Consider the following 13,685-nt stretch of genomic DNA (forward strand, 5'->3'; position numbering starts at 1 on the left):
CTGACACACAAAGGCATTCACTTTCTACTGACCTCAAGGTCCTGTTCTGAATTTGAAGATAGACATTGTTAATCTGATATTCAGTTATGTTTTCTTATTGCATTCACTGTAAACATAAGTCTGATTCTAACGTGTGTTTCTGTGTTTTGTTGCAGTTTGTTTTGCCCGTTCACCTTGCAGACCACAGCTACTGTCACAGAGGGAGAATCTCTGCACGCCGTGCAGACAGTGACAGGAAGCCCAGAGCATCCTGCAGAGACCAACAGGTACACTTTTTATTTTCAGATTTTGTTAGAAAAAAAAAATGTATATTGTTTAACATAAAAAGTTTGTGATGAAGAGCAAAAGTTAATTTTGCATGTGAAATTATTTTTGAATGATGAGTCATGATGTAAATTTAAAAAAGGACTTTAATGTTACAAACAAAATAGTCAAGGGGGAGTTGACACAAAAGGGTCTGCTATGCTGCCATGAGACAGGATCATCTATCTTTCTAAAAACTGATAGTGGAAATCTTTAGTATCACTGAAATGTATCATGCATTAAAATACATTTTGTTGTCAAAATGTTATGCTGCAGATTGTTCTCTTGTGAGAGAAGTAGTTTACTTGTAAGAAGTTGACTGTAGCCTGACATCCTCTCTATGTTACTGACCTTCCTCATCTTTTAAACCCAAACAGCAGCACTCTGCTCATCCTCCCAGACCGGCTCAGAAGAGGAAGAGGACCTCTGCTGCTCGTCCTTCCACATCTTCTGCCGAACATCTGGTCCCGAGGCCTCGGTCCCCCATCTCACCTGCCGACCTGCCTCTGGTCTCCGACGAGGCCCCCGGCCCCCGACCCTCCACTGCTCCACTGCAGCCTGACGGAGATCTGAACATCTACAACCGTCCAGTGGAGGAGTTTCAGCTGATCTACCATGCAGTGGTAGACGACATGCTGAAGTATGTTTGTGTTAAAAAAAAACACAAAACGATTACTTTCTTCATCACCAATCTATCACACTTTTTCATCTCATGTATCGTTGTGTTTCATTTCTGTTTCTTTGATCCTCACAGATTCAAGAGCGGCAGACCTCGTCCTTACAGCCTAGAGCTCGGACGTCGCCTCAAACAGAAGCTCTGGGAGCGACTGGACCGTCCATCATTCACTGAATCAGTCCATGAAGATGGACGGATGCATGTGGACATGTCAGTGGGTGGGGACAGAGTCTATCCTCCCCTCTATGATGTGGACACATCAGGAGAACCAGAGCCCGGGAGACCTCCAGTGAAGAGAGCCAGGAAACAGAGCTCATAAAGACTTTGAGTTCACAAACATCAAACTCTAAATATGTAGTGTAAAGTTTGAACTCTTGATGAGTCACACACTGCAGCCTTAGACTCCACCAGCACCACCTTCCAGGACCAATTTTAAGACCTTGTTTTCATGCTCAATCTCCAACCAACAAACCAAACATCTACCTTAAGCCTCCTCCTGCCGGACCATAACCAAAGGACGACGCAGCTTTAACAAACCTCCACCTCAAACCACCCAGCTGTGGATCAATGTTCTGCCTCCAACCATCTACCTCCCCCAGTGTCTGCCAGCAGCTTTTACCATCCAACTGCTGCAAACACTGAAAACATGTCAACCTCCACCTGCTACCTCAGCCAGACATCTGTATCTCCTCCTCCACCATCAGTAGATTCTGGCTGAAAGGTGCAGCCTGATCCTTGACAAACTGCCTCTGCCAGTAATTTGTTGCTGCGACCTCCACCTGCAGATTCTGGCAGAGATCATAAACCACAAACTCCAGCCTCTGTCACACACCAGCAGCCGTCAGCACCACCTGCTGGACACTTTAACAATCTCTGCCTCCAATTTGGAAATATGTAGTGTTAAGTTTGAACTCTTGATGAGTCACACACTGCAGCCTTAGACTCCACCTGCACCACCTGGCAGGACAAAAAAAAGACCTCTGCAAACCATTTTAAGACCTTGTTTTCATGCTCATTCTCCAACCAACAAACTAAACATGCATCTTATCCTCCTCCAGCCGGATAAACAACCAAAGAACCACACAGCTTTAACAAACCTCCACCTCAAACCACCCAGCTGTGGATCAATGTTTTACCTCCATCCTGACAACTATGCACCTCCTCCAGCATCTGCAGCAGCTTTTACCATCCAACTGCTGCAAACCAAAATACCATGTCAACCTCCACCTGCTACCTCTGCCAGTCATCTGCACCACCACCACCACCTTCACCTGCAGATTCTGGCAGAGAGAACAAGCCTCAAACTCCAGCCTCTGTAACACATCGGCAGCCGTCCTGCTCCGGACTCCAACCACAAGAACCCAAAAGAAGCCCGAGCATGCACCTAAAACTTCTGCAAGCAGAGTCTTCCAGACAACTGTAGACAAAGCCTTAACATAAGCATCTGCCAGACAACAGCCAGATCTGTCTCCAGCCAGCTACCTCCACCCCTACTAATGCTTCCTAACTGCCTCCAGCTTCATCCAGCAACATGCACCTCTGTCTCCATCTGCAGACTGTTCCTTCTTTAATAATCCCACAGTTGATTTATGTGATTTCTTAATGGACGTTGTTGATGTACAGTGTTTTAAACTCACAGATTTTCTTTTTGCTTTTTTTCAGGTGGACTTCAGAGACATCCAGACGTACAGGAGCTGATGAAGGCCGATTCTGACAGTTCCTTCTGCTACAAGATCTGTGCACCAGAGATGTCTTTATCTCCTCCTCATCCTCCATCATCACCAGCGACTCCTGCTCCTCTCCTGAACTGAAAGCTCCTCTTCACATGGACCCTTCAACTCCACAAAGCTTCTTCTGATCTCCTCCACAAGTCAGCTCCAAAACAGACAAAACATTGGACAATTGGTACTTTAGACAAGCAAGAAATATCTGCAAAGATAACTAAATATGTAACTTGTGTAGATGTTTTTAAAGATAAAAATATTCTAGTGTCATGACAAAAAAATGACATATAACTTCAAATTATTACAAGGTCCTGTTCTGAATTTGAAGATAGACATTGTTAATCTGATATTCAGTTATATTTTCTTATTGCATTCACTGTAAACATAAGTCTGATTCTAACGTGTGTTTTTGTGTTTTGTTGCAGTTTGTTTTGCCCGTTCACCTTGCAGACCACAGCTACTGTCACAGAGGGAGAATCTCTGCACGCCGTGCAGACAGTGACAGGAAGCCCAGAGCATCCTGCAGAGACCAACAGGTACACTTTTTATTTTCAGATTTTGTTAAAAAAAAAAGTATATTGTTTAACAGAAAAAGTTAATGATGAAGAGCAAAAGTTAATTCTGCATGTGAAATTATTTTTGAATGATGAGTCATGATGTAAATTTAAAAAAGGACTTTAATGTTACAAACAAAATAGTCAAGGGGGAGTTGACACAAAAGGGTCTGCTATGCTGCCATGAGACAGGATCATCTATCTTTCTAAAAACTGATAGTGGAAATCTTTAGTATCACTCAAATGTATCATGCATTAAAATACATTTTGTTGTCAAAATGTTATGCTGCAGATTGTTCTCTTGTGAGAGAAGTAGTTTACTTGTAAGAAGTTGACTGTAGCCTGACATCCTCTCTATGTTACTGACCTTCCTCATCTTTTAAACCCAAACAGCAGCACTCTGCTCATCCTCCCAGACCGGCCCAGAAGAGGAAGAGGACCTCTGCTGCTCGTCCTTCCACATCTTCTGCCGAACATCTGGTCCCGAGGCCTCGGTCCCCCATCCCACCTGCCGACCTGCCTCTGGTCTCCGACGAGGCCCCCGGCCCCCGACCCTCCACTGCTCCACTGCAGCCTGACGGAGATCTGATCTACAACCGTCCAGTGGAGGAGTTCCAGCTGATCTAAAGACTTTGAGTTCACAAACATCAAACTCTAAATATGTAGTGTAAAGTTTGAACTCTTGATGAGTCACACACTGCAGCCTTAGACTCCACCAGCACCACCTTCCAGGACCAATTTTAAGACCTTGTTTTCATGCTCAATCTCCAACCAACAAACCAAACATCTACCTTAAGCCTCCTCCTGCCGGACCATAACCAAAGGACGACGCAGCTTTAACAAACCTCCACCTCAAACCACCCAGCTGTGGATACAGCTTACAGACAAAACATTGGACAATTGGTACTTTAGACAAGCAAGAAATATCTGCAAAGATAACTAAATATGTAACTTGTGTAGATGTTTTTAAAGATAAAAATATTCTAGTGTCATGACAAAAAAATGACATATATCTTCAAATTATTACAACTAGACTAAAACAAATACTTATCTGATAAAAGAAACAGTTATTTTTTCTCTCAAAATGTAGAAGTATTTTTCATTTAACATCTTATTTAAAATAAGGCTGTAACTGAGTTAAAATAGAATATTGTGCTAAAAAATGTCATCCTGACTGACTGTGTTTTTATTCTAAATGACATCCTCCGTTCTATAAGCTAGCATAAAGCTAGGTCAACCATCTGTCCGTAAATATAATTCAACAACACGCAAACGTTCATTACTAACATAATATGTAATAATTTTAATTTGATTTGGCAACGTGTAAAATGTATTTCAGCACAGAACTTTTATTTTTAGCCGTTAGTTGACTGGCTGGTGAGCTCTGTGATTGGATAGTCTGAGAGTCACAGTACCTGTAGTTATGTTTGGTGCTTCATTCATTAAAATAATAGATTGATAAAATTATTGAAATAGAAAATGTGTATTTGTCATAGTACCTGTAACAATTGGATTAATAAATGTAGTTATTTGTGTTGAAGTCACTCAGGAAGGCAACATGAAAAAACTTCAAAGAAACAATTATTATATTTCTCAAAGACAATTAGGAACTATAAAGTCTCAAACAAGTTAAATATTCATAAATAATACAGCCTGATGAAAAAGACAACAAAAACAAATATATAATGCCTTCAATTATTTCACGTTAATTAGAATTGACCTTTGATAAAATATATTAAGTCTAGTTTTTGACATCAATGTGAGTCACTAATTGTTCAAACTTTAAAAAACAATAAACCTTCTTGTTCACTTCATGTCAAACTTGTTCAATCCCTTTATTTTTGAAAGATTGTTAGTTTATAAAAACATTTTACAACATGAATTTTCAAAATAAAATTGTTTCGATACAAAGATCCTGAAATCTGTGTTTGGACTCATAATTCTGATACAATAACTTTAATTAGACGGTCCTTAAACTTTGTTTTAAAGGCAAAAGTAGGCTATGGGTCTGGTAAGTGCATTATTCTGATTTACAAAAATCCTAATATGGAGGTACTTGAGTTAATGTTTTCAATTGAGGTTGAAATTAAACATGGTGGCTGTGTCACCGTGGTAGAGTCGGTGTTTCCTCAACCAGTCTGGAGTCGGATCCCCAGCTCCTGCAGACACATGCCGATGTGTCCTTGGGTAAGTCCCTTTTCCAAAAATTGCTTAGAGTGTGAATGTGTATGAATAGATAAGTTAATACTGATAAAGACTTTATAGCAGCCTCTGCCATATGTGCATGACCTGCCATATAAAAGCCTAGAGTCTCTTAAAAAGCACAAAAACCAAGTCCACTTTCCAAGACGGAGGGCCACTCCTCCTCCCTGCACTGGACTTGGCTTACTCCAGATGTGGTGGAGTGCAGAGTCTTGGTAAAGAGAGGCCACCTTAAGAACAGGGTGTTCACTCTTAAATATTGGTAAGCATGTGTCCCTCATATTAATGTTAAATAAATAGCTAAAGGCACATTCTTTCACCTCCTTTCAACTGCTCTGCGTCTTTAAATGAATCATTCAAATCAAGTAAAAAACCTCTGCAAACTTATAATACTAAATAATCCATGGCAACAGCAAAGCCAAACTAATTCATGTCAAAATTTAAACGTATCAAATGAGCATGAGTTCAAAATAAATCCAACTTCTGGAATCAAAGAAAGTAATAGCGGAGTACTGTAATCAGCGGGTACATTCTCAGAGGAGGAAAGGAGGAGGGAAGCAGAGCCACACCAACACACACACACACATAGGGACTTTGAGTTTCTCCAATTAATGTCCTCTTATCTCTGAGGCTGAACCCTAGCTCTCCCCTGCTTTGGGAACATTTTCATGATTTTTTATTTTATTTTATATAGGCCTATTACACGTTTTTTTTTAATGTCTTTAAAAACAGTTCTGTATGTATCCATTTATATTAACCCTGAGTTCTCTTGATCCAACTGTCCTTTACACCAGAGGTTCTCAACTGGTGGGTCGTGACCCAAAAGTGGGTCGTGGAGTCATTTTTGTCTCAAACTGAATGTTATGTGAAATGAATGGTTTCCATCCAAAAGTCTTTGCCTGTGATTCTTGTTAGAATAAACTTGCACACATCACAAAATCATCTTTATATACTGCTTTAAACTTTATCAGCGGCTCATTCTTTATTCAACAACTTGCTGTAATGTGTTTGATTCGTAGAAGCCATTTTAATGATGGTTAATTTAGTTTGAGAAGTTTGTGCTAATAGAGCATATATTTTGTATCGTTCTAAATAAGTATTTATTCATGGGAAGTATTTGTTTTGACATGGACACTTTTATGGTAAATAATGGTTTTATTTGGGCAGGTATTTTGAGTTATGGGTGGAGCTGATTAATTAATGTGGGTGCGATGCACAGGTGGTGAGAAAATGAGATCGTCTTTGTCTGTGAACTGTGGTGGAGGTATAGCCACACAGCACATGTTTGTTTTTATCCTATTTAAGTCATGAGTTTTTGATATTAATTTTGGATCTGTTGTGGAAAAAAGTGGAAATTGTTCGTGAATAAACAGAGAAATCAAACGAAACGACGGATCCGTGAGTTTATATTGAAGTGGACACGCATCAGGAACAAACAGGTCGGCTCTTATGACTCAAGGGACAATTTTTGCACGCTAGAAGACATTGCCACTACACATATTCTGAACTTCAGCTGTGATACTTATTTGTTAACACAGAAACTTCTGGAGGACTCTGTGAATAAGGTTGTGACTTAAAGTCCTGAAAACTGCTGCAGATGAAGACGCAGTATTCAAACATTTCCGCATCAGTTATCTGGTTATAACTGCACTCCTGCCTGATATGTAGACATGTAAAAAGGTCCAGTCAAAGCTGTTACACGAAGATGCCTGTGCTGCCACACGTGCGTAAAATGCGCACGTGACCTTTCTCGTTTATGAAGACGAACAAGTCCAGCTGCTGTTGTTACTTCAAATAATTAAATAAATTCAATGAAATATGTCTCAGTCTCATATAGGCCTATATTATTGAAGGGTCTTTTAAAATCATGAGAATGTGTGAAATACAGAACGCAACAATACGCACGTACGTCACGCACGCGCAGGATTCCATGGTTGCTATGGTCCGTTTCTAGGTGCATCATTTTGATCAGATCATCATTTAAACACAAACAAAAACTCTATGAGCCACGAAACTTGTTTCACGACTTTATCTCCACGATTTCTACAAAATTATCGATTCAACTGAGAACTTGTGACACCCTGAGCAGAATTAAAGTCTTCCCAGACAAACGACAAACTTCTGTCATGGAAAACGTAAGATTTCACCACCTTTAGTCAATCTCCGGTGTTTACCGTCATGGTTACATTTGTCTCACCTGAACTGAACCGGATAAGGTTTGTTCAGAAGATATTTCCTCTGGAGTCTCATTTATGAATATTACATATATTTTAAACTAAATAAAGAAACTTTAGTGATGGAAAATGTCAGATTTGATCATTTTGACGATCTCCAGTGTTTCATGCAGACTGTCAGAACTGAACTACACCGGATTCATTTATTTAAAGAGACCAACAACTCAGTTAAACATTCAATTCATATTTATGTAGGCTAACTCTTTATTTTGATTTATTACATAATTTAAAGTCATCTACAAACATCCATCAAGGAAAATGTGACATTTAAAAAGTGTCGATCTCAGAAGTTACCATTCACACTTTGAGAAGCAGCCAGCTGTATCCATGTATTATCAATGTACTTTTAAAGAGATAAATATCCTCTGTAAACAATGTTCATGTGATATTTATATACATCTCATGAATTACAATTGAATAAACTTCCAGATGGGATACACAGTGATCCTCTGAATGTTAGTGTAGCCATGAGTTCAAATGTTTAACAGGCCCAAACTTCACCTCCTGAAAGTTCAACTGTTACAAGAAAAACAGTCAATAAATGAGGAAATATTCAGATAACTCACGAGAATGAAACCCTTTTCACATTTTCTTATTATTAAAGTCTAGATATACCTATGTGTGTATAGTTATGTATCAATGTTTTTACTCACATATAATATAGGCTATAGGTTAATGTTGAACACATCTAATGGTAGTATGACTTCCTTTTTTTATTCAACATTTAGTTGTTATTTTCCTGTAAATTCTAAAGAGTAAGAATAAATAATAAGTTAGAAACTGTCTACAATTTTAAACTGTATATTTGTGGCTCTTAAAATATATGATACAAGTACACAAAAGCCCTCGACTAGTTTGTACCCATTTAACACAAACTGACACACAAAGGCATTCACTTTCTACTGACCTCAAGGTCCTGTTCTGAATTTGAAGATAGACATTGTTAATCTGATATTCAGTTATGTTTTCTTATTGCATTCACTGTAAACATAAGTCTGATTCTAACGTGTGTTTTTGTGTTTTGTTGCAGTTTGTTTTGCCCGTTCACCTTGCAGACCACAGCTACTGTCACAGAGGGAGAATCTCTGCACGCCGTGCAGACAGTGACAGGAAGCCCAGAGCATCCTGCAGAGACCAACAGGTACACTTTTTATTTTCAGATTTTGTTTAAAGAAAAAAAAAAAAAGTATATTGTTTAACAGAAAAAGTTTGTGATGAAGAGCAAAAGTTAATTCTGCATGTGAAATTATTTTTGAATGATGAGTCATGATGTAAATTTAAAAAAGGACTTTAATGTTACAAACAAAATAGTCAAGGGGGAGTTGACACAAAAGGGTCTGCTATGCTGCCATGAGACAGGATCATCTATCTTTCTAAAAACTGATAGTGGAAATCTTTAGTATCACTCAAATGTATCATGCATTAAAATACATTTTGTTGTCAAAATGTTATGCTGCAGATTGTTCTCTTGTGAGAGAAGTAGTTTACTTGTAAGAAGTTGACTGTAGCCTGACATCCTCTCTATGTTACTGACCTTCCTCATCTTTTAAACCCAAACAGCAGCACTCTGCTCATCCTCCCAGACCGGCCCAGAAGAGGAAGAGGACCTCTGCTGCTCGTCCTTCCACATCTTCTGCCGAACATCTGGTCCCGAGGCCTCGGTCCCCCATCTCACCTGCCGACCTGCCTCTGGTCTCCGACGAGGCCCCCGGCCCCCGACCCTCCACTGCTCCACTGCAGCCTGACGGAGATCTGAACATCTACAACCGTCCAGTGGAGGAGTTCCAGCTGATCTACCATGCAGTGGTAGACGACATGCTGAAGTATGTTTGTGATAAAAAAAAAACACAAAACGATTACTTTCTTCATCACCAATCTATCACACTTTTTCATCTCATGTATCGTTGTGTTTCATTTCTGTTTCTTTGATCCTCACAGATTCAAGAGCGGCAGACCTCGTCCTTACAGCCTAGAGCTCGGACGTCGCCTCAAACAGAAGCTCTGGGAGCGACTGGACCGTCCATCATTCACTGAATCAGTCCATGAAGATGGACGGATGCATGTGGACATGTCAGTGGGAGGGGACAGAGTCTATCCTCCCCTCTATGATGTGGACACATCAGGAGAACCAGAGCCCGGGAGACCTCCAGTGAAGAGAGCCAGGAAACAGAGCTCATAAAGACTTTATGAGTTCACAAACATCAAACTCTAAATATGTAGTGTAAAGTTTGAACTCTTGATGAGTCACACACTGCAGCCTTAGACTCCACCAGCACCACCTTCCAGGACCAATTTTAAGACCTTGTTTTCATGCTCAATCTCCAACCAACAAACCAAACATCTACCTTAAGCCTCCTCCTACCAGACCATAACCAAAGGACGACGCAGCTTTAACAAACCTCCACCTCAAACCACCCAGCTGTGGATCAATGTTCTGCCTCCAACCATCTACCTCCCCCAGTGTCTGCCAGCAGCTTTTACCATCCAACTGCTGCAAACACTGAAAACATGTCAACCTCCACCTGCTACCTCAGCCAGACATCTGTATCTCCTCCTCCACCATCAGTAGATTCTGGCTGAAAGGTGCAGCCTGATCCTTGACAAACTGCCTCTGCCAGTAATTTGTTGCTGCGACCTCCACCTGCAGATTCTGGCAGAGATCATAAACCACAAACTCCAGCCTCTGTCACACACCAGCAGCCGTCAGCACCACCTGCTGGACACTTTAACAATCTCTGCCTCCAATTTGGAAATATGTAGTGTTAAGTTTGAACTCTTGATGAGTCACACACTGCAGCCTAAGACTCCACCTGCACCACCTGGCAGGACAAAAAAAAGACCTCTGCAAACCATTTTAAGACCTTGTTTTCATGCTCATTCTCCAACCAACAAACTAAACATGCATCTTATCCTCCTCCAGCCGGATAAACAACCAAAGAACCACACAGCTTTAACAAACCTCCACCTCAAACCACCCAGCTGTGGATCAATGTTCTACCTCCATCCTGACAACTATGCACCTCCTCCAGCATCTGCAGCAGCTTTTACCATCCAACTGCTGCAAACCAAAATACCATGTCAACCTCCACCTGCTACCTCTGCCAGTCATCTGCACCACCACCACCACCACCTTCACCTGCAGATTCTGGCAGAGAGAACAAGCCTCAAACTCCAGCCTCTGTAACACATCGGCAGCCGTCCTGCTCCGGACTCCAACCACAAGAACCCAAAAGAAGCCCGAGCATGCACCTAAAACTTCTGCAAGCAGAGTCTTCCAGACAACTGTAGACAAAGCCTTAACATAAGCATCTGCCAGACAACAGCCAGATCTGTCGCCTGCCAGCTACCTCCACCCCTACTAATGCTTCCTAACTGCCTCCACCTTCATCCAGCAACATGCACCTCTGTCTCCATCTGCAGACTGTTCCTTCTTTAATAATCCCACAGTTGATTTATGTGATTTCTTAATGGACGTCGTTGATGTACAGTGTTTTAAACTCACAGATTTTCTTTTTGCTTTTTTTCAGGTGGACTTCAGAGACATCCAGACGTACAGGAGCTGATGAAGGCCCATTCCGACAGTTCCTTCTGCTACAAGATCTGTGCACCAGAGATGTCTTTATCTCCTCCTCATCCTCCATCATCACCAGCGACTCCTGCTCCTCTCCTGAACTGAAAGCTCCTCTTCACATGGACCCTTCAACTCCACAAAGCTTCCTCTGATCTCCTCCACAAGTCAGCTCCAAAACAGACAAAACATTGGACAATTGGTACTTTAGACAAGCAAGAAATATCTGCAAAGATAACTAAATATGTAACTTGTGTAGATGTTTTTAAAGATAAAAATATTCTAGTGTCATGACAAAAAAATGACATATATCTTCAAATGATTACAACTAGACTAAAACAAATACTTATCTGATAAAAGAAACAGTTATTTTTTCTCTCAAAATGTAGAAGTATTTTTCATTTAACATCTTATTTAAAATAAGGCTGTAACTGAGTTAAAATAGAATATTGTGCTAAAAAATGTCATCCTGACTGACTGTGTTTTATTCTAAATGACATCCTCCGTTCTATAGGCTAGCATAAAGCTAGGTCAACCATCTGTCCGTAAATATAATTCAACAACACACAAACGTTCATTACTAACATAATACGTAATAATTTTAATTTTATTTGGCAACGTGTAAAATGTATTTCAGCACAGAACTTTTATTTTTAGCCGTTAGTTGACTGGCTGGTGAGCTCTGTGATTGGATAGTCTGAGAGCCGCAGTACCTGTAGTTATGTTTGGTGCTTCATTCATTAAAATAATAGATTGATAAAATTATTGAAATAGAAAATGTGTATTTGTCATAGTACCTGCAACAATTGGATTAATAAATGTAGTTATTTGTGTTGAAGTCACTCAGGAAGGCAACATGAAAAAACTTTTCAATTATTATATTTCTCAAAGACAATTAGGAACTATAAAGTCTCAAACAAGTTAAATATTCATAAATAATACAGCCTGATGAAAAAGACAACAAAAACAAATATATAATGCCTTCAATTATTTCACGTTAATTAGAATTGACCTTTGATAAAATATATTAAGTCTAGTTTTTGACATCAATGTGAGTCACTAATTGTTCAAACTTTAAAAAACAATAAACCTTCTTGTTCACTTCATGTCAAACTTGTTCAATCCCTTTATTTTTGAAAGATTGTTAGTTTATAAAAACATTTTACAACATGAATTTTCAAAATAAAATTGTTTCGATACAAAGATCCTGAAATCTGTGTTTGGACTCATAATTCTGATACAATAACTTTAATTAGACGGTCCTTAAACTTTGTTTTAAAGGCAAAAGTAGGCTATGGGTCTGGTAAGTGCATTATTCTGATTTACAAAAATCCTAATATGGAGGTACTTGAGTTAATGCTTTCAATTGAGGTTGAAATTAAACATGGTGGCTGTGTCACCGTGGTAGAGTCGGTGTTTCCTCAACCAGTCTGGAGTCGGATCCCCAGCTCCTGCAGACACATGCCGAAAAACAAATCCAACTTCTGGAATCAAAGAAAGTAATAGCGGAGTACTGTAATCAGCGGGTACATTCTCAGAGGAGGAAAGGAGGAGGGAAGCAGAGCCACACCAACACACACACACATAACATGTGACGCTAGCTCAATTTACCAGCTCAATGAAAGACTTCACTATATCCACTGTATGCTACACTACAGAGTGAGTTGATCTGTTCCAAGTGAAACAAAAATACCGACATTATTGCATCACTGACCTTCTGTCAGGCTGCTCATGGCTTTCATCTTGTTGACCTGTGACTCAGAAATGTCAGCCCTCTCCTCCGCTTCCCCCAGTTCATGTTGCAGTTAAAAGGAGTTCAGTCATGTTGCTGCTGGCTTGTTCCTCCTGTTTTTATGACACATGATTTTTTGAGTTAATAAGTCTTTAAAAGCAGCAAGAAAATGACAGTGCCACCTGGGAGCTTGCACCCCAGGAAATACAAGACAAAACTTTGAAGATTATTTCTTCACATTTTTAAGGCACACTGAATGTTGGATAAATGCTATGTTCTTTTTTTTTTTTGCATAAACTATTAAATACTGCTATACAGTTACAGTTCATTTGACTACTGACCCTCTGTCATACCAAACTGTAAATGATGAGTGTTCAGGGGCGCTGGTGGCTTAGTCGTTAGTGCACGCGCCCCATGTACGGAGGCTATAGTCCTCAAGTGGGTGGCCCAGGGTTTGAATCTGACCTGTGGCTCCTTTCCAGCATGGTATCCCCACCCTCTCTCTCTCTCTCTCTTGTTCTCTCGTCCTGGTTTCCAACTCTATCCACTGTCCTCTCTCCAATAAAGAAACAAAAAAATGCAAAAATAAATCTTTACAATAAAAATCTGAACCAGTTGCAGTGAAAGATGCAAACTCAGTTTCATAATTGTTCAATTTTGTTTTTCAGGTGCAGCAGTTCACATGATTCACT

General features: G+C 40.0%; 1 long non-coding RNA gene across 2 annotated transcripts; it reads right to left on the reverse strand.

The window, feature by feature from the left end:
* Positions 1–7,832: 7,832 nt before the first annotated feature.
* On the reverse strand, positions 7,833–11,336 carry LOC136177215 (uncharacterized). 2 transcript variants are annotated; one of them, XR_010664853.1, is made up of 3 exons: positions 11,196–11,336; positions 9,228–9,511; positions 7,833–8,818 (listed from the first exon to the last, which is right to left on the reverse strand). It is a non-coding gene; the product is annotated as an uncharacterized lncRNA (long non-coding RNA). The 2 variants fall into 2 exon arrangements; XR_010664852.1 differs by lacking the exon at positions 7,833–8,818 and having other exon boundaries at positions 8,966–9,511.
* Positions 11,337–13,685: the final 2,349 nt, after the last annotated feature.

The sequence above is a fragment of the Labrus bergylta genome, chromosome 20, assembly GCF_963930695.1.
Source record: "Labrus bergylta chromosome 20, fLabBer1.1, whole genome shotgun sequence".
Lineage (NCBI taxonomy): Eukaryota > Metazoa > Chordata > Actinopteri > Labriformes > Labridae > Labrus > Labrus bergylta.